Raw genomic sequence first — 18,879 nt, 5'->3', positions numbered from 1 at the left:
TAATGCCACGGCAGTAAAGACTGAATAGAAGCACAGAGGCTTTGGGCATTTTATTGAAGGAAAAGTTCTGACTTCCAACATGCAGTGAAATCGCTGCTCTTTTTTTTTTTTTAGTTACAGCAGGATATGTCACCCAATATTGTGCATGCACAGTATGGAATTAGGCAATTAAGGCAAAACAAGAAAGAAGACAGAAGTAGATGGTTGCACCCACACTTCCTTGCCGGAGTGAAGAAGGAATCCAAGACAGCATTGGATCAGATGAGGTCTCCGGAGATGTAGTTACGAGAAAAAGTCTGTTTTATTTTTATTGCTTTTTTATTTTTTTGTTTCTATTTTTTAGTTTTTTTTTTATTAATAATGTCAGACAAATTTATATTGCACCACCACCTGGCACCCGTGATTTGCTTGTGCTACCTATTTTCAGCACCTATCAATTTCTTGGGAACCAATTAACCTAAATGCATATTTTTGGAAGTGTGGAGGAAACTGGAGTGCTCCGTAACCCATCTGAACACCGGGAGAACATGCAAATCCCAATAATATTTAAAAACATCAAAATCCAAATTTTTATTGTTTGTGAGAGTTTTAAACTTTCTAAGCACCACAAATTAATTCTTAATATGTATAAAACATATTGCATTCCAAAAGAAAACAAAAAACATAGATATGCATCAGCTTGTGATATGTAAATATGTAATAGTTTATATTCTGAACACGTTTCGCAGTTCCCTTCTCTGCTTCTTCAGGAGAATGTGTGATGGTAAAACATTATCACAAAAAAGAATTATGCTACTTAAAGGGTTTGTATCTAGCAAACATTTTCATTGGCCTATAGATCAGGCATTAGAGGAAGGAAGGGAGGTCAACAGTGTCCTCACCATACACAAAACAGCAACAATAATCACCTGGAGACCTGGAAGTTCTAAGCTTGGATTTAGAGAAGAAACAACAGTATATTGCATAGACCTTTTCATTAAATATTTTTAATGTGAGTGTTGTTACTGTTTCATGTATGAAGAGGAAGCTGGTGACTACCTTTCCTGCCCTGTCTGTCTGCCCTACCTTCAGCACAAAGCTGACATCATTTAGAACAAGCTATGTATTTTTAAGTCAATTTAAAAAATTATATATTTTTTTCTAATTCAAGGTTTTAAAAGTGTATGAGCATTCTATTTGTAATTGGAAAAAGTTCTCCTGCTAATTTATTGTAGTGGAGACTAGCTGCAGAAACAAACCACTGGACTCTATGGGCCTGATTTATTAAAGCTCTTCAAGGATGGAGAGGATACACTTTCTACAATTAAGATGGGTTATCCAGAAAACCTGAAATATATTTATTAAAAGTCATTTGCTATTTGTTAGCAAATGTTTTCAATATAGGATCAGATCCATTCCAGGATTGCTGGGTCACCCAGGTTCACTGATAAAAGTATATTCTCTCCAGCCTTGGGGAACTTTAATAAATCAGGCCCTGTGAGTCTCACTGCTGTTGTCAGACACGCCCCTGCTGAGTCAGAGCTAGCGCTGGCCAATCAGTGCAGCTCATGTTGTCTGTTGATTGTAAAGGTTTAGATCTTACTCAGCAGGGGTGTGTCTGAAAACTGCACCAAAGTTCAAAAATTTTTTGCAGGAATGTAAAAGAAAAATGTACAAAAGTGCAACACAAATTAAGCATACCAGCCTTGATCATGATAACGTGGAACAGAAATTAATGCAGTCGTTTCTTTTTTATCCCCTTATTTTATGTAATATATATATTATATATTATATATTTATTATATTTATATATTTGCCGCACAGGAAACCTTGAAACTTTTTTCCACTTTTCAAATACAAAACTGTTTGAATCTCATTGAATATGCATAACTCTGTAAAATATTCTGCTGTTTATGAAGAGGATTACAAATACGATCAGGCTATTATTACACTGTGTAATGAGCTGTGAATATTAAGTTCATTGTGAATGTTCTTTTTTTTCTTTTTAGATTTAATAATTTCTTACTATTAGATGTTAAGAGTTCGGTAAGATGACTGTCAAGATAGTCTATTCTGTAAAGTGCTATGCTAAAAATTAAGATTGCTCAAGCACAAAATTTGCATAAAATGAAAACATTCTTAAACCGATTAACATCAATAATGCAATTTGTGATAAGCTTTGCTGCTTTGCATATGCAACATTTAAAGGTGACCTTTATGTCTTAATTGAATCTACAGGAAGCACAAAAAATATTTTATGTTTACACTGGGCAGTAGATAATCTGAAGTTTATGTTAATGTGAAATATTTAGGGTAAATGTAAAAGCTTTTTGTGTGAATGGTGATTGGTTCATTTGGATTTAGAGAGAAGTGGAAGTACTATGTATAATCTAAGAACCTAAGATCCAAGAAGTGCAAGGAATTAATATTGTACTTATGTTTTCAAAATTGCAAAGAGATAGATAGAGAATAAGATAGAAAAAGAATAGGGCTTTGTGGCAAGTTACATAATAAAGAACATATATTAGATTCACATCATTTGCTATTCTAAACAGAGATCCACTTTCTTAAGGATACAGATTTGAGGACAGGGGCATGAATAACAATAGTTAGAGTGTCAAATAAAAAAAAAAACATATACTATCCTTGTTATGGGTGTTCATTTGTATGGGGGTATGCAGTTATATATATTGGTTATTTTGACCCTGAAGATGCTTCTCTGGCGAAACGCGTCAGAACTAATGGACATCTATTGAACTAATGATTTCCATTCACCATTTATACAAACCTTACGAGTCTGTCCTCAAATCTGTATCTTAAGATAGTGGATCTTTGTTTTGAATTGCAAATTTTGAGAATCCAATAAACTTTCTTCAATATGTAACCTGCCCCAAAGCCCTATTAATGTTCTTTCTTATTCTCTATCTATCCCTATGCAATTTTAAATATTTATAACAAAGGCTGAGGAACCTTAGACAAGAGAGATAGAGGAACGTCTGTATGACTTTACCACATAATGCACATATGTTGCCTTCTATTCAGCCCTGTTGGTACTTGATAAATTGTTTGGGAAGACATTTAAGGTGAACTATGTAATCCACTCTAAAATTAAATCTCTGCAGATGGCCATTTATAATGTTAAATTTGAATGGTACCAGCAGGTTGTAGTATTATTACTACAGCATACAAAAATATTTTTGGAAATTTAGCTTACAGTCTTGTGACAACAGTTCAAAGAAGGCCCTTGATGTTCTGGCATGACTGTGCCATACATGGTTTCACCAATATGTCATGGAGGAACTCAAGTAGGTTGCTCACAGCCCTTGTCTGAGCCCTAATAAAAATTGGTCTTCTTGACCAACATCACCACCTGACCTCTGCTATTCGTGGCTTGCATTAGCTTGGATTGGGCACAAATTTTCACCAACAATCAAACAAAGGTACCAAGCCTTCCAAGAAGAACAAAGGCTGGTGAAGGCATAAGGGGTCCAATCCTATATTATTGATCTGGGAATGGGATATCCAGCAAACCCATATACAGTAGGGGGAATTATCAAGTTTTCATAATTTTTTACCCATCAGTGTACTTTTCTGAACCAGAACAGGTTCACCCTATACAATAAATGTAGATTTCTGTAAACTGTGTGCTCTTCGGGGCAGGGTCCTGTCCTCCTGTATCACTGTCTACTAGTACTAGTCTGTCATTTGCACCCCCTATTAAATGTTGGCTCTATATAAATCCTGTTTATTAATAATAATAATAATAATAATAATAACTTATCTCTAAAATACACTGTCTGTTAAAAAACAAGGTCATAAATTCTATTATTTCCCTAATTATGGCACACATTCATGGGGGAGTTGTTTTCATGAGCTTATGCAATGCCATCTACATTCCCATCCAGAGTTGCATTTATTAGTTGCCAAGTTCTTGTATTGATGATGGGAGAATTGGACCATGGCATAAAGTCTCCTCCAGCTCATCCCAAAGATTCTCAATGGGGTTACGATTTGTGGTGGTTGACTTATATGTGAATATGATGTTTTGTATTCCCTGAACTACTCTTTCACACTTTGAGCCCAGTGAATCTTGGCATTGTCATCGTGGGTTATTCCTGTGCTATCAGGGAAGGAGAAAACCTATTAATGAAAAAACCTGGTCATTCAATATATTCAGGTAGTCAACTGACCTCATTTTTGGGCATGTATCATCGCTAGACCTGGCCAACCGAAGCAACTACAGATCATAACACTGCCTCCACAGGCACCCTGGATCATAACACTGTCTCTACAGGCACCCCAGATCTTAACACAGCCTCTACAGGCACCCCAGATCATAACAGTGCCTCCACAGGCACCCCAGATCATAACATAGCCTCTACAGGCACCCCAGATAATAACACTGCCTCTACAGGCACCCCAGATCATAACACTGCCTGCACAGGCACCCCAGATTATAGGACTGCTTTCACAAGCACCCCAGATCATACCAATGCCCCCATAGGCACCGCAGATCATAACAATGCCCCCCACAGGCACCCTAGATCATAGCACTGCCTCACAAGCATCCCAGATCATACCAATGCTCCCATAGGCCCCGCAGATCATAGCACTGCCACAACAGGCACTCCAGATCATAACACTGCCTCCACAGGCACCCAAGATTATAACACTGCCCCCCCAGGCACCCCAGATCATAGGACTGCTTTCACAAGCACCCCAGATCATACCAATACCCCCCAGGCACTCCAGATCATAACACTGCTACACAGGCACTCCAGATCATACAACTGCCCCCATAGGCACCTCAGATCATAACACTGCCGTCACAGCCCCCCATATCATAACACTGTCCCCACATGATCTACACCTTTTTTTGACCAGGCAATGTATGACTCCTGTAATGCTGCAAAATGCCCTAAACCCAATGGGCCACACTCCAAGTGACCAGATGCATAGACGACAAGAAATCTGTACACATTATAGAAGGGGGTGGATTTGTTCCACCAAGTGACAATGACTGTACAGACTGTACAGTATTAACAAATCATAGCAAGTAATGAAAACTATTTACAAATGTTATTATTTTATCGTCTAGCTTTACAGAACAGAATGTGACACAGTATTAAAATTACACTTTAAGTGCTACTCTGCACAAATGTTTAAAACTAATAATCTGTTTTATTTCTGAAAAGTTCTGTTGCTAAAACCAATACTGAGGAGAGGGATGTTGCATTTTCTATAATTCATTAAAGTCATTTTTTATATGTAATAACATAGTGATCCTGCTTATTTGAACCTGAATATATTTCAGGTTGTTTATTTATTCATTATGTTGATGAATTTTTATCTATTGATTTTCCTACAATGCGCTTTAATAATAATACTGAGTATGATCAATCTATGAATAATAGTTTGCTTTGCCTTTTTTTTTTACAATCGAGAAGATGAGGAAGATACATTATTAATTGGAACATTAATGAAAACATCACGTTTAGATATGACTGCAATTTACAGTGATGTACTCATGCATATGGTAAGTATAATCTTAATAACATTTTTTAGGAACATATGTCATAAAAATGTAGAAATAAAATGTAAATCCAATTCAAAGTACATAAATAGGTATTCCATTGTACTTCACAGAACATATGCATTATAATGTACAGCAATCCAAGGTATTGTGGGAAAGCAATGAAAAAGCCAGTTTAGCCAGAAAATGATGCTTTTAGTATTTGGGGCACTGGAAAAATCAAGGGTAGGTATACCACTAAGAAGAAACCATGGACAAGTCAGACCATATTGCCCTGCAGGGTGATGTACAAGGTCTGTTTATGAAATAAGGAGACTATCTCTCTATTATTATTACACAGTATTTATATAGCACCATCATATTACACAGCGCTGTACATAGTCATGTCACTAACTGTCCCTCAAAGGAGCTCACAATCTAATGTCCCTACCATAGCCATATGTGATTAATGTAGTCTAAGGTCAATTGTTAGGGAGAAGCCAATTAACCTAACTGCATGTTTTTGGGATGTGGGAGGAAACCCACACAGATATGGGGAGAACCTGCAGACTCCATGCAGATAATGTCCTGGCTGGGGATCGAACCTGGGACCTAGCACCGCAAAGGCCAGAGTACTAAAGCCTGAGCCACCGTGCCGCCCAAATGTTTCTATTTCCTAAATAAAGCAGTGACAACTGAATATGAGCACTTGTCATGAAAGTTTAAACTTCTCCAAACACACACAACAAACGCCGGCACTCTCTGCCATTTAGTCTGTTGACAGTCATTGTTTAATGCCGCTGTGTTTCCCGTCATGTGCTGAAATCATGAGTAGTTTAAAAGTTGAGCAACGCAGCAATTTGAAATTTTGTAGTAAAATGTCACACTAGAACATAAAGAGTGCCGCAAGAGGTGGAGTCAAAACTTTTTCAAAAAGTCATCACTTGGTGCCGGGATCTTCCAGTATGATCCTGAAACCAAACCACAGTCACTGGAAACATCTTCATCGCCAAGAATCCAAATTCACAGCCATGTCATCGTGTTTTGTGACATGAAGGCGTCATTTTGGCAGAATGGGTTCCAGAAGACACAACAGTGACCCAACATTATTATAAGAAACACAAAGCTGAGAGACAAACACATTACTACGCTGGAACATCCTCCATATTCACCAGGTTTGGCAACTTTTTTCTCTTTCCTAAAAATTTTAAATCGGCGATTTAAGGAACACGCTTTAAATCAATGGATGCAGTAAGGAAAAAAAATCAGATTTAGAATCAGATGATAGAAGCTGATCTGCTCCACGACTTTCACCAGTGGAAAACAAGATGACATTGGTGCTTAATTGTGAAAAGAGAGAATATTGAAGGGGTGTAGAACTAGACTTGTCATTTAAAAAAATTAAAATGAGTTATTAAACTTGATTTAATAAAGCAAGGCAGGAGAGGTTACACTTTTATCAGTGAAGCTGGGTAATCCTGCAAACTTGGAATAGATTTCTTCAAAGTCATTTGCTACTTGCTAGCAAATGTTTGGAATCCTGGACCAGATCCTTTTCAGGTTTGCTGGATCACCCAGCTTCACTGATGAAAGTGTATCCTCTCCAGCTTTGGAGAGCTTTAATAAATCAGACCCATTATGTCCGTCTCGTTATGTAATAGACAGAACTTGTAGTGTATCAGCAGCATTTTCATGTAACAAATATTGCTCTGGTTGATCCAGTCTTTGCTTTGGACATCAAAAGCGGAGCTAAGAGGTATATAACAGGTAATACTGTAGGCAGACCATAGATAGAATTTCTTTTGTTATTATGTCAGGCGAAGAAACCAAATGTTTTTGATGCAGCAATTGACCACATGATCATACAGGCAGGACTGGTGCATAGTCCCTCAAATTCCTGAATTGTGGGTAAACGCTTTATTTTTGGATTGGTATGCTATTCTGTTTTAGGGCAGGATCAGGCAACCTTAATAACTGGATATTTGACTTTTCACATGGGATACATTTATACTGAGATCTATAAAAGTCATCCAATTTATATTCCACCTGTGTTGCGATTGTTAGATTTCATGTGTATGTGTATTTTTTTTATAAACTCTCTTTATTTTGTGAACTACTGTGTGACTCAATTCCTGCATGATTTATGGAGCAATTTGCACAATCTGTTATTAAAATCTTGAGTTTTATAGCTTTTAAACTAAAACTTCAAATTTGTAGTTGCTTTCAGCTATCTTGCTTCCCCAAGGGATTTATATGATGGCACGTTAACTCCTGCAAAAGAAAAAAATGTTATTGAAAATCTTTGTAACAACCCCTACATTTTTTTTTGTTAAGATGCATTGTGTACAAAGAGAGTAGGCTTAAGTCGTATTATATCCATTTCACATACTGATTGCGTACTTTGCATCAAAAAATAAAAAAATAAATGACATTGACAAATATAAATGTGATGTTCATGTAAAATAAAAAAAAGTTGCGTTAGGTATAATAAATGTTACAATAAAATGAGAGGTAGAATTATGAATGTTTTTCTTCTCTTCTTTTAATTTTTATAATATGTTTATTACTATTATTAATATTATTAACTTTTATTTTCACTTTTAAAAATACTTATGAATGGTAATCATACTGTTTTTATATAATTTATTAATTATATATTAATTATTATATAATTTATTATTAAATATATTGTTGGTATTATTATTACATGCTGTTTTTGCTTAGCCTAAAGTGACACTTACCTTTACTTCCGCAGAGCCCTTGATCCCTTTATCCCATTGATCCCAGTAGACTCTGGGTTTCCTATTCAGTTGGATCGGTAGAGAAAGACGGGGAGGGACCATTCTTTTGTTTATTAAAAAAGTATTTGGAAAAAAAAACAAGTCTATTCAGTATGAGTTTGTTGGAAATCCCACACCCAAAACCATAGGCATTCATTTTGCATTGGCACCATTGTGATGGTGAAACAGCTCTCCCCCCACCCCCGTCCTGGAAAGACAAGATTTTAAAGTATGAATGTGGAATATGGTACCCATTCCCCAAAGAACATTTATGACGTCAACTCCCATATCTCATATTCAGCTTCCTAATTATTTCCTCACTCCATAGGTTCCTCTATAACAATCTTGTGAAATAATATTTTAATGGAGCTGGCTTTGTGCAAGTTCTCCAAAAAGAACACTTTCGATTTCAGCTAAAATCTAGCTCACTTTCGGATTTCTAATTATTTGTTCACTACGGCTCTCTAATGTCACAGATCTCCACAGGACCAGTGGATCTGTGCCCCCTTCAGTGTCGCCCACCTTGCGCTCCCCTGCTGCCTGCACCAACTCACCCACTTCACCCACCCGATAAAACAAAGTGACTGAGAACTGGAAGTTGCCTGAACGAGTTCCTTTGGCTCGCTCCCAGGTTCGTTCCAGTTTGTGTCTCCTGTTTCTGCTTGTTTGTGTACTGACTCCGGCTTGACCTTGACTACTCCTGCTTGCCGTCTGCCCTGACCTCTGGCTTGTTTGATCTCGATTCTGTCTGATGTTCTTGCATCTCGCCTGATTCTTGTCTCTCAGCAGTCACCTGCCTCTGCGTGCATGGGGGCCACAACCTGGCAGTTGCCCGCAGCGTAACATCCTCACCTCTAAAGACTCTGGTGAAGACCGGCAGCTGCTTGGACTCTGCGCCCTGCGCTAGTCAGTGCCAACTGTGCTGGTGACACGGAGGGTCCACTATCCTGCCCTGCGGCACCGTGACACCTATATCAAACTGGTCAAACAATTTATTCATAGGTCTGGCTTTGTGCACAATCAGGCTTTGTGCTGTGTTCTCCAAAAGAACATTTGTGATATCAGTCAAGACCTAGCTCACATTCAGTGTTCACCATGACTCTATGGATTCTATTTATAAAGAAGGCAATCTGACATTCCCTCAAACATTCCCTGGTGGAGAAACTTTCAGGTCTATGTGTTTCAGTGATAGTAATCAATTCTCCACCAGGGAATGTTTTAGGGAATATCAGATTCCTTGCCTTATAAATGGAGCCCTCTAAGAGTAAATATACATCCTAAAAACAATTTATACATATTTGGCACTTACAATGTTACATACAGAGTAAAGATAGACACAGCCTTCAACCAAAACTTAAAGAGGACCTAAACTGAAAAAAAAACACCAGGAGGTAGCACTATTTGACAAAAGAGACACAAAATGAAAAATGGCATCTTCCATGCATGAGGTGATGACAAGTCCTGGACCTGTTATCGCTGACAGGCAACTGCACAGGTAATAATTGGTATGGAGATGTTCACCACCCACCAACATTTCTTTCTGCTTTAAAATGTCTACTTGATAAAGACACTGAATTCCCAAATATATATTTATTGTATTTATTACTGGTTGTATATTTGTAGGTTTCTCTATGCGTTTCACAATATAGCTTCTTCAGGAGCAACCCTTTAATAAGTATATTATACAAACTCATTGTAGCTTCCTGTGGTTCTTGGGATAAATAATAAATACAGCCATGAAATGACCCAGACAAATAACTTAGGATTGGAGATGTTCCTAATTCAAAATACTTCCGTGTGTAATAAAAATAATCAAGTGGCCATGGAGCACAAAGAGATGCCTCTACTTTTTGCCTTGTACATGAATGGATAGCTAAAATCAGCATAGCTTTACCTTGTTCATTAAGCTAAGGGAATTATCCCTTGCAGAATGACATTTTGCTTTGCTAATGAAAAGCTTAAACTCCTTTGGTGAAGCAACCCCATTGTCATCATTATCAATTTCCAAGTTGCAGTAGAGTTCCAGCATGGATCACGAAGAATAACTTAACTTCCAAACTATTATCATAGGTACACAATAACACTAATGCATTTGTGTTAAAGGGAATTTTCCTAATCACATACCAACCCTAAAGTATTTGAAAAAATATGAAACAAATAGTCTTTGCTTTGTATTTCCTAGTAAATTATTTTAACAGTACTGCGTGGCATTTCTCATTCAGGAGTAGACTCACCAGCCATTTGAACAGCATATTTAAATGCGGTTGAGTCCAGAGGGAAATTATCTTTTAAATTGCTTAGCAAAAAAAAAGGCAGCATAGCTTGACACCCAGGATTAACTGCTACTACATAAGTTAATTTGTTTTAAAAGATGTTATAGTTTCCAGATATAGATTTGAATGGTTTAGCTTTTACAACAGAAGCACCATAGGCAAATTTGGTAAGCATTACTCAAATGCTTTACTTCAAAATGAATGTATCGATAGAAAGAAGGGTGAATTAAAATATGCAATGAAATTGTTATTAAGATCCCACGCATTTCCGTTTCAAATAATAAGGTTGTTTCAATTACTGTTCTTGTTTCTCAAAGCGCGTTAGTGATTTGCATTCACATGGTGTACACAGATTCTACTAGGGATAGAACTTTGTCTTGTCTATTGATGCATTTTGTTCATACTAAAATGACTGTGTCGGGGTCATTTATTACCATTCTTGTCAAATAGATTGTTATGCCTTGAATAGAATTATGCATGACCATTCTTGCAATTTGTTTAAATTATGTATTTTTTGTAAAATAATATATTTTGTTAGTTAAGATTCAAGAGAACAATTAAATCCAAAAATCAAATATATTGTAGTCTACGAGCCCATGGATTGGCTGCTGCATTCATTTCCCTCTAATATAACTTTTATTTTCACCTTTTATTCCTGCCAATATCATACTTCCTGTCCAAGACTTACCTGTCCCCACGCCTGAATCTCATACAACGTATTGAGTGAACAAGGCAGACATAGGAAGGTGCAATTTGTGCAGAAAGGCCCTGAACCCTCTTCATCCAACTGCAAACCCCCATAACAACCAAATTGTAATGATGGTCGGGAGACCAAGTCAATTCTGCACGGAAGCCCACTGGCAGGGAATGCCTTTGACTCTTGGATGGGCACCTTAAAATATATCCCATCTCAAGGACCAGCTGTCCAAGGCATCGAGGTTGATTTGCAAAGCAAGTATCACTTCATTGGCCAGTGATTATTTTATAATATTGCACCACTACTGTTGCGGAAAAGTTGGATGTTTTAGCTATGGCTGACTGTTGCTCAAAAAAAAAAATGGAGGCAGTGGATTTTTTTGGTACTGGACGGGGCCAGGCTGGTCACTTGGTTATTCTATTAATTTCCAGAAGGATCAGCTTGTATGTAAGTATTTAAAAGATGTCATGTGTTCCCGTGGGCTGCTAACCCTTATTCATCTCTGCATGAATCATTGCTCAAAGCTATCAAAGCTTGGATGGAAGGCTGATGTTACCCCATCTGTTATTTGATGGTACTCGAGTATAGGCCGCTAGGTCTACAAACTCACTAGTGCCTATATACCTGGCAGCAACTGGTATTTCTCAGTGGCTGCTACAGAAGCAATAAATATCGCCATGTAGGTGATTATAAGGTGGTTCATGGGTTGTGTCAGCCTTAAACAAACCTTTACCTAGACTGAGCAAGCTGACCAGGTCTTTTTAAATACATAGCTTAACACAACAGTTTAATGCAAGGCGTAGGTTGCCAATGCTTTGCTTAGAATAGATTATTTTTTCCTTGTATTAAACACTACGGCAATGAATTAAAAAAGGTGCGTATCATTTATACCCCTATCAAAAAATGTTTCCTTTCATCAGGTATAATTGTTTCAGCAATTAAGATCCCATTACACTGCCCATACAGCTGCTTTGGAAATGTTCTTCTCATTATAATATCCACAGCCAGCCACAGAGCACCAAATGATGTGTTGTTGATGAGCCTGACAATTAGAGGTGTCTTTGCTTTTCATACCTAAGTATTTTACTGTATTAAAGTAAATGTATATCAAAGAAATAAATATCACCCTCACCTGAGTTTGAGCTGAAATAAATGCGTTTTAATGGCTCTAGCACGTGCACAGGACATGAGACAAGTTGAATATATGAGTTTGAACTGATATTGCGAATGGGACCAAAATCCAGGAAAAACGTTTTTTTTTTTTTGGCAACAAGAAACAGATTTAATTAGGAAAGAATCAGAATTATTTTATACATTTATCAAATATGTTGTTCACATGCTAGGAAATATATCATCTATTAGGTTTGAAGAAAGGGATTCATAAAACTCAGATTCTCCAATAAAGTTTGAACTAAATATCAGATGCCAGCCCCAAATAAACGTTACAACATGTACAGGATAAAGGTAAAAGGAGATTTTTTGCAAACAAAAAAAAGGTTTTTACTTCTGAAAGTTACCAAACACATACAGAAAGTAACATTTGTACTATTGCTAGACCTCACACAGCTCAAATAAATTGTGTAGAATTTACAACGGTCAACTCTTTTACACGACGCGTTTCACTTTGTGGCTTCTTCAGGGATTTTTTTAGAGGATGATAAATAGATTAAAATCCTAATGGAGGGATATTGTGGTGTAGTAGTGGCAGTTGTTTTGAGCTCTGTGTTAGGATCAGAGAGAAGTAGTGGTAGCAAAAGTAGTTTTAAACTATAACTGGCAAAAATTGTCCATCCTTTTGCTCCTATCTTCTACATATCATCCATTAGAGCAACATAAAAATGAGTCTCTGATGCGTTTCGCAGAATTGGCTTCTTCAGAGGAAGGCGACACATATAACAAAACCTGTGTACCTGTTAGCGTCTCCACAGGCAGGTAGCGGGGGAAAACCCAAGGCGCGGAGTCTAAGTGACATCAGGCCCTCACCAGGGCACCCCATGAAGGGCCACTGGACTCTTTTCAGACATGTACAAGACACTGCAGGATGGTTTAGTGGGGAGGGCTGTGGGAACCGACAGGTATTGTGAAAGTACCAAGCATAAACTAATCCATATTGATACATATCAATGTCATTATACTGTAAATCCAAATAATTGGTGTATGTGTTGCTTTGATGCATATATTATACATAATAAACGTCTATTTCCCTTAGAGGATGGGAAAACACCATTGTTTAATAAACTAAGGGGTAATGGCTGTTACCCAAGCTGGACTACATAAATAAATTACATGGAGGGTTGGGGGTAAAAGCCATTTATAGGAGGAACATAGCATGACTGTGCTTTCAGTTCAGGAGAATGTAAATGTTCTTAGCTCCAGAAATGAATACTGATGCAGCCATTACATCTAACTAGTAATAAATTGCAATATATTACTTATGATTGCTTGGTTAAGTTATCCTTAAAATATGAAATATTGTATATAAATATAATATATCCTTCTATCTAGAGAGGGGGAGGACACCAAAATTGTTCTTTATGAGCAAACCAGATTTACACATTTCTCAGAGGCCAACAAAAAATATTAATCCAAGCTAAATATCATTTTATCATTTCAACAACTCATATTTTAATTTTGGTCACAAAGCGCCAACAATATATTTTCTTTACGTGCCAAAGTCAATATACACAACATGAAAGCATAAGTTTCGATAGGGAACTGTGTGAGTGTCATCCCCACGCAAAACTTCATACAGAATTAATTACATTCATGCTTTTTATTTTTTTCTTTAACTTTAGAGACGTGCGGGAGAAGAACATTGATACGTACATGCTGATTCATCTACACATCGGGATTGCAATCTCATTTTTGATGCCTGGGGCACTGACAGATAAAAGAGTTTCTAAAGGTCAAATGAGAATTGATTTAAGGATTTAGACCGGGCTCTCCAGATTCGAGTATTTAGGTTTGCCTTTCCTAGATAATTTGGTGTAGATAGAATATTGGCTGTGTTCTTGGTAAATGATTTTTGACATCTGTAGCAGCATGTCAGCTTTTTATCTTGGTATTTATATCAGACGTGTCACATTAAGAGGAAATAGGGGCCAAACCTAGGAGAATAAAGTGCACGACAGTCTAATGCCAAAGAATGACCAGTTGACCACACCTTGGTAACAATAATTAGATAAGGGATTACATAGGGATGACTGAAAATTACTTATTTTATTTTTGCCAAATTTATCTTGCTTTTTAATTTGCCTGATTTATGATCCTTTAATTGCTTGCTGCCTGGACCAGCCTTTGCCTGTGATCCCACCATTTTACTTTTTACCCTTGGATACCTTGTTTGAAGGACTAATTACCATGAATGACCCCTGACTGTTTCCTGGACTCTGTTGGACCTTTATGTAATGCATCATCTGTGAAACATCTGGTTTCTGACCTGGACTGTCTGACTTCCCATTGTGTCCCGTCTTGCATCGTGGTTCTCCGTCAGTCTTTTGCGAGATGCCGTCCTTTGCGCACATGTGAGGCAATTGTATTCTGGGATGACGCAACTAGTTTGCCAAGGTTGAGTGGGGGCTTGCTTTAGGTGAAGGGTGCAGAGTTGGATGCGGGGTATTGGCATCTGGGGAGTGCTGAACTGGACCAGGGCCATATTGGTAATTATTTCTTTCTAGGTGGCCTCAATATACGGCTAGAAAAAACATTTTCCTGAAAAATGTTGGGGACTTGCTTGCAAAACTAGTAATTTAATTTCACTAAAAACATTTTGCCAAAACTAAAATTTTCACGAATATATTATTTAGTTTGACTTTGCTGTAATTTTTTCAAATTGAACATTTGTATGCATGAATGTCCTTCCTATTTATGTGTGTCACTTAATGTCACTTCCTATTTATGTGTGTCACTTAATGTCACTTCCTATTTATGTGTGTCACTTAATGTCACTTCCTATTTATGTGTGACATTCTAGGTAATTTTTTAGGCTATGTGAGCACCTGGACAGCCTCTGAAACCATTCAACAGGTATCCAGCTACATCTTTTCTTGGGTTTAGCTCTTTGAGAATTTGTTAAAAAGAGAGATCAGTTTGCTCCTGTTTGCTGTATAACAGTTCTCTGGTATACCTTTTTCAGGTGTCCTTCACTCTGTTCACCCTATTTCTACCTCAAACTTCTGCAGACCTGCACCATATGATGACAGCATTCCCCTGTAAGTCCCAGGTGGGTGGTGGAACCTGAAGAATCATCGTGAGTTGAGTGACTCTGCTTGGTAATTTTATTGACTGCCCATCACTGTGCTACCAAACCATGACAACATAACAGCAGAGTGAGTCTAATGTCATGTTGTACTCTAGCTTTGTTCATAAAGACATATAATAATTTTTTAACATCTGGAAAATATTATGTATAGAAAATGTAAAAAAGTCAAAAACTTGTATCAGGTATCACCCACCAGCTGACCACCCAGGAAAATAGGCTTTGTGTCTTGTGACATTTTGCCATCATCTTGAATCTAGTTCCAAACTATTTGAGGCCATATCATTACAATTTTTTCCTTTCATAGATGTTTTCTTGTTTATTGCTGGCATTTTGATATATAGTTATAGGCCTTAAATGTCCTGCTTGTATTGTTGTTAGAACTTTTTTTTTTCTTTGGGATGTGGCATACGGTTTTGATGTATGGTGACCACTTGAAAGTATTCTTGTTAAAGGACAGCATATAACATATCCAATTTTATACAATGGTATTTATTAAGAGAAAGTTTAATTCCTATTAATTTTGCCTTCTCTATTGACTGTTGACTCCAAGCCTTTTGCCAAACTTTACGCAAAGTCCAGGCAATGAAAACTCCCAGTTTTGCTCAGCTCTAGTCACCATGCTTAGCCAATTATCTATATCCTTTTAATTAGTACTTTATCCTATTTTTCAATGTGTTCAATCCTAGCATCTTTCTCAGCTAGTTGAGATTTGTTTTATGTTGTGTGTTATCTGCTCAGCACCACTTCAAAGTAAATTTAATTACATGACTCCCTACGATAGAAATTTTCTCTAGTTATAATTTCTACCCTACCAAGAAAGTAGTTTAAAATAAAAACATCACCAACAAATTTTTTATTTTATATTTATGAAAGCAAAAACATTATTTTAAAGGCTCATTAAAGATATATTTGTACAACTGTGCAGGTGATAATTTGTGATTAAAGGAAAAAGAACCCACCTACTGAGCATTCCAGGGGAATCAAACCTTTTAAGAGTGTACCAGGTCTCATCCAAAGACTTATAAATATATTATAGACCGAAGAACAAAATGTGAGCTTCAAATGCATTAAGCTGCTCTTGAGATCCTTAGATACACAGCATGATGTTTGTCTCAGTGATGCATTTTTCTCCATTAAAAATAATGACTGCATGCTTACAAATAGGAACCTGGGGATGAAAGAAGTTTACATCTTAAACTAATTATTTCTTCAAATAGCACCAAATAGCTTAATTAATATAATAATTTTTATAGTTATGTGCAATACTTCAATGGCAAATGATTATTTGCAATTAACTAAAACATGCTCTGTTTTGTAGACATGTCAAGGAAAACAAATGAAAAGCCAAAAAACAAACAAAAAAATCCTCAGGCTGATGGGCTTTTGCTCTTTATATCCCTAATGTATACCATTACCATGGACTCCTAAAGGTATTTATTCTTTCCTGCGGGCACCTATGGGGAGCTATGGGGTTTTTGCATGGCGCAAATGTTGGGGTTAGCGTCCTGCCACCAATTTGTAGTATAAATTTATTATGAATCCTATGTATTAAATTGTTGTTACTGTTGGGTCTGTGATAATTGGGAATTCTTGGTGTAGCTAGTTAGCATAATACTAATGGTACTTTGTTTTCACAAACATTGTTGAAGGTTGAGCTCAGCATTTTTTTTTGGTGAGATCATAAAGGATCTGTTAGAAAATATTGTAGCACTTGTTTTTTGATTTACTCATATTCGTTTTGCTTGAAACGGATAGACATGTGACTTTTTTTCAACCTGGCTTTCTATGTGACAAAGTTAGGGCCAGTCGTGGACCCACTGAGTCACCAAGGGTTCCAGCCAGCCAAGGACAGATGCTAGAGTGGTACGTCCACAGATTGAAGTCAGAACACACAGCTGACAATGGCTGAGTCAGCATTCTAATTGTCAGATCTAGTGCATGTACAAATGGAAGAAACCCTATTGATTATGGATATGTTAAAGGTCGGATAGTCTACTTAAGATTTCCTGATTGGGCAGATGTGTGCAGAAGAGACCTGAGATGCTGAATTATAACTAGCAGAGGACGATGACTCAAGAATGATCATTAGCTGGATGCTACGCCATTTCGAAGCCAATGTGAACTGCAGTATTCTTCTATGGGCTCTCAGGCTTTCATTCACTTGAATAGGAGTGCTCAGTAACTATTTTTTTGCATGTAGCTGTGGCAGATTGCAGTGTGGTTGCATAAAGGGACAAATTCCATGTAGTCCCCCATCCCTCCATTGCCTGCAGTGCAGTTTGCTGTTCCTAAGCGCACATCAGCATTTTGCTATGCTCCTGGGTGCAGCAAACCATGCAGTTTTCTGCCACAGGTATGAAAGAAACCCATCTCTTCTATAAAATGCAACAATTTTTTTTCCTTAAGTCTTCGTTATCCCTAAAAAATAATCCCTTCCAACATTGAAAACACAGGTAAAATTTTGCCATAAAACAACACATGTTGTATGTTTAAATAAACGTCTTTATCTGCAAATAACAAAAAGGTCTGTTACTAAAGTGGTTAAAAATACATTTTAAAAAGAAAAAACAATAAAAAAGGACAAAACAAAGCAACACTTTCAGCTGAAAGGAGGTTAAAATGAATCTTGTTCTTGTTTGCCACTGATTCCGAGAATGACCTATTTTTGTTTAGTGTTTTGAAAGCTTGATTGGGTAGTTCTGCTTGTAACCAGCTTCCCATCTGTTGTGCATTAGTTTTTAATCCTTGGAATGTTTATGCATTTCATGTGTCCATCCTAATAGAGGGAAGGAAAAAAAAAAACTCAACAGACGAGGCACAAAGACTAAATGAGGAAATGTAAAAAATGTTTCTGTGGTTCTGTTAAGCTAATTATTTAGCAGCTTCATCAAAAGAAGAAAAGATAAGGATAATAAATCAAACATTTGTGTCGACTCTGAGAGTGTTGGAAATAAGATTTTGTTTTTGGTCTGCATTACATTTTATTTGTTTTATTTTATAAACTTTAAGTGTCACTCAAAGGCTTTTTTGGTTGTGTTTTGTAATAATGTGGAAGGGTGGGACCTTTTTTCACCAGTTATGGATGAGTCTGCACACCAGCCTTAATCAATCAGAGTTCCTTACGAGATTGACAGGGGTTTCGTGAGTATGACGTTGTACATCTTTAGTTTGTACACCAGCCTTTCTCAACCAGAGTTCCTCCATTGATTTATAGGGTTTTCTTTGGCATGAGTGTCTACACAATAAATACATTCACCATACTTTCTCAACCAGAGTTTCTCACTTGCAGAGTGCAGAGCTAAAAGAGGGCACCTACAGGCTCATGAAAGGGTGGCATCATAGGACAATGCCTTCACTTTAGCCTCTAACCAAGCACA

The 18,879-nt window shown here is 37.1% G+C and overlaps 1 long non-coding RNA gene across 1 annotated transcript in view; it reads left to right on the top strand.

The window, feature by feature from the left end:
* LOC140325503 (uncharacterized) overlaps positions 1-18,879 on the top strand; it is a 71,800-nt gene that overhangs the window by 35,764 nt on the left and 17,157 nt on the right. Inside the window, exon 3 of the long non-coding RNA XR_011919687.1 lies at positions 5,427-5,515. This is a non-coding gene — a long non-coding RNA (uncharacterized lncRNA). The remainder of the gene's footprint in view (positions 1-5,426; positions 5,516-18,879) is intronic.

This window comes from Pyxicephalus adspersus, chromosome 3 (assembly GCF_032062135.1).
Source record: "Pyxicephalus adspersus chromosome 3, UCB_Pads_2.0, whole genome shotgun sequence".
Lineage (NCBI taxonomy): Eukaryota > Metazoa > Chordata > Amphibia > Anura > Pyxicephalidae > Pyxicephalus > Pyxicephalus adspersus.
This window is presented reverse-complemented; position numbering and strand designations above follow the sequence as displayed.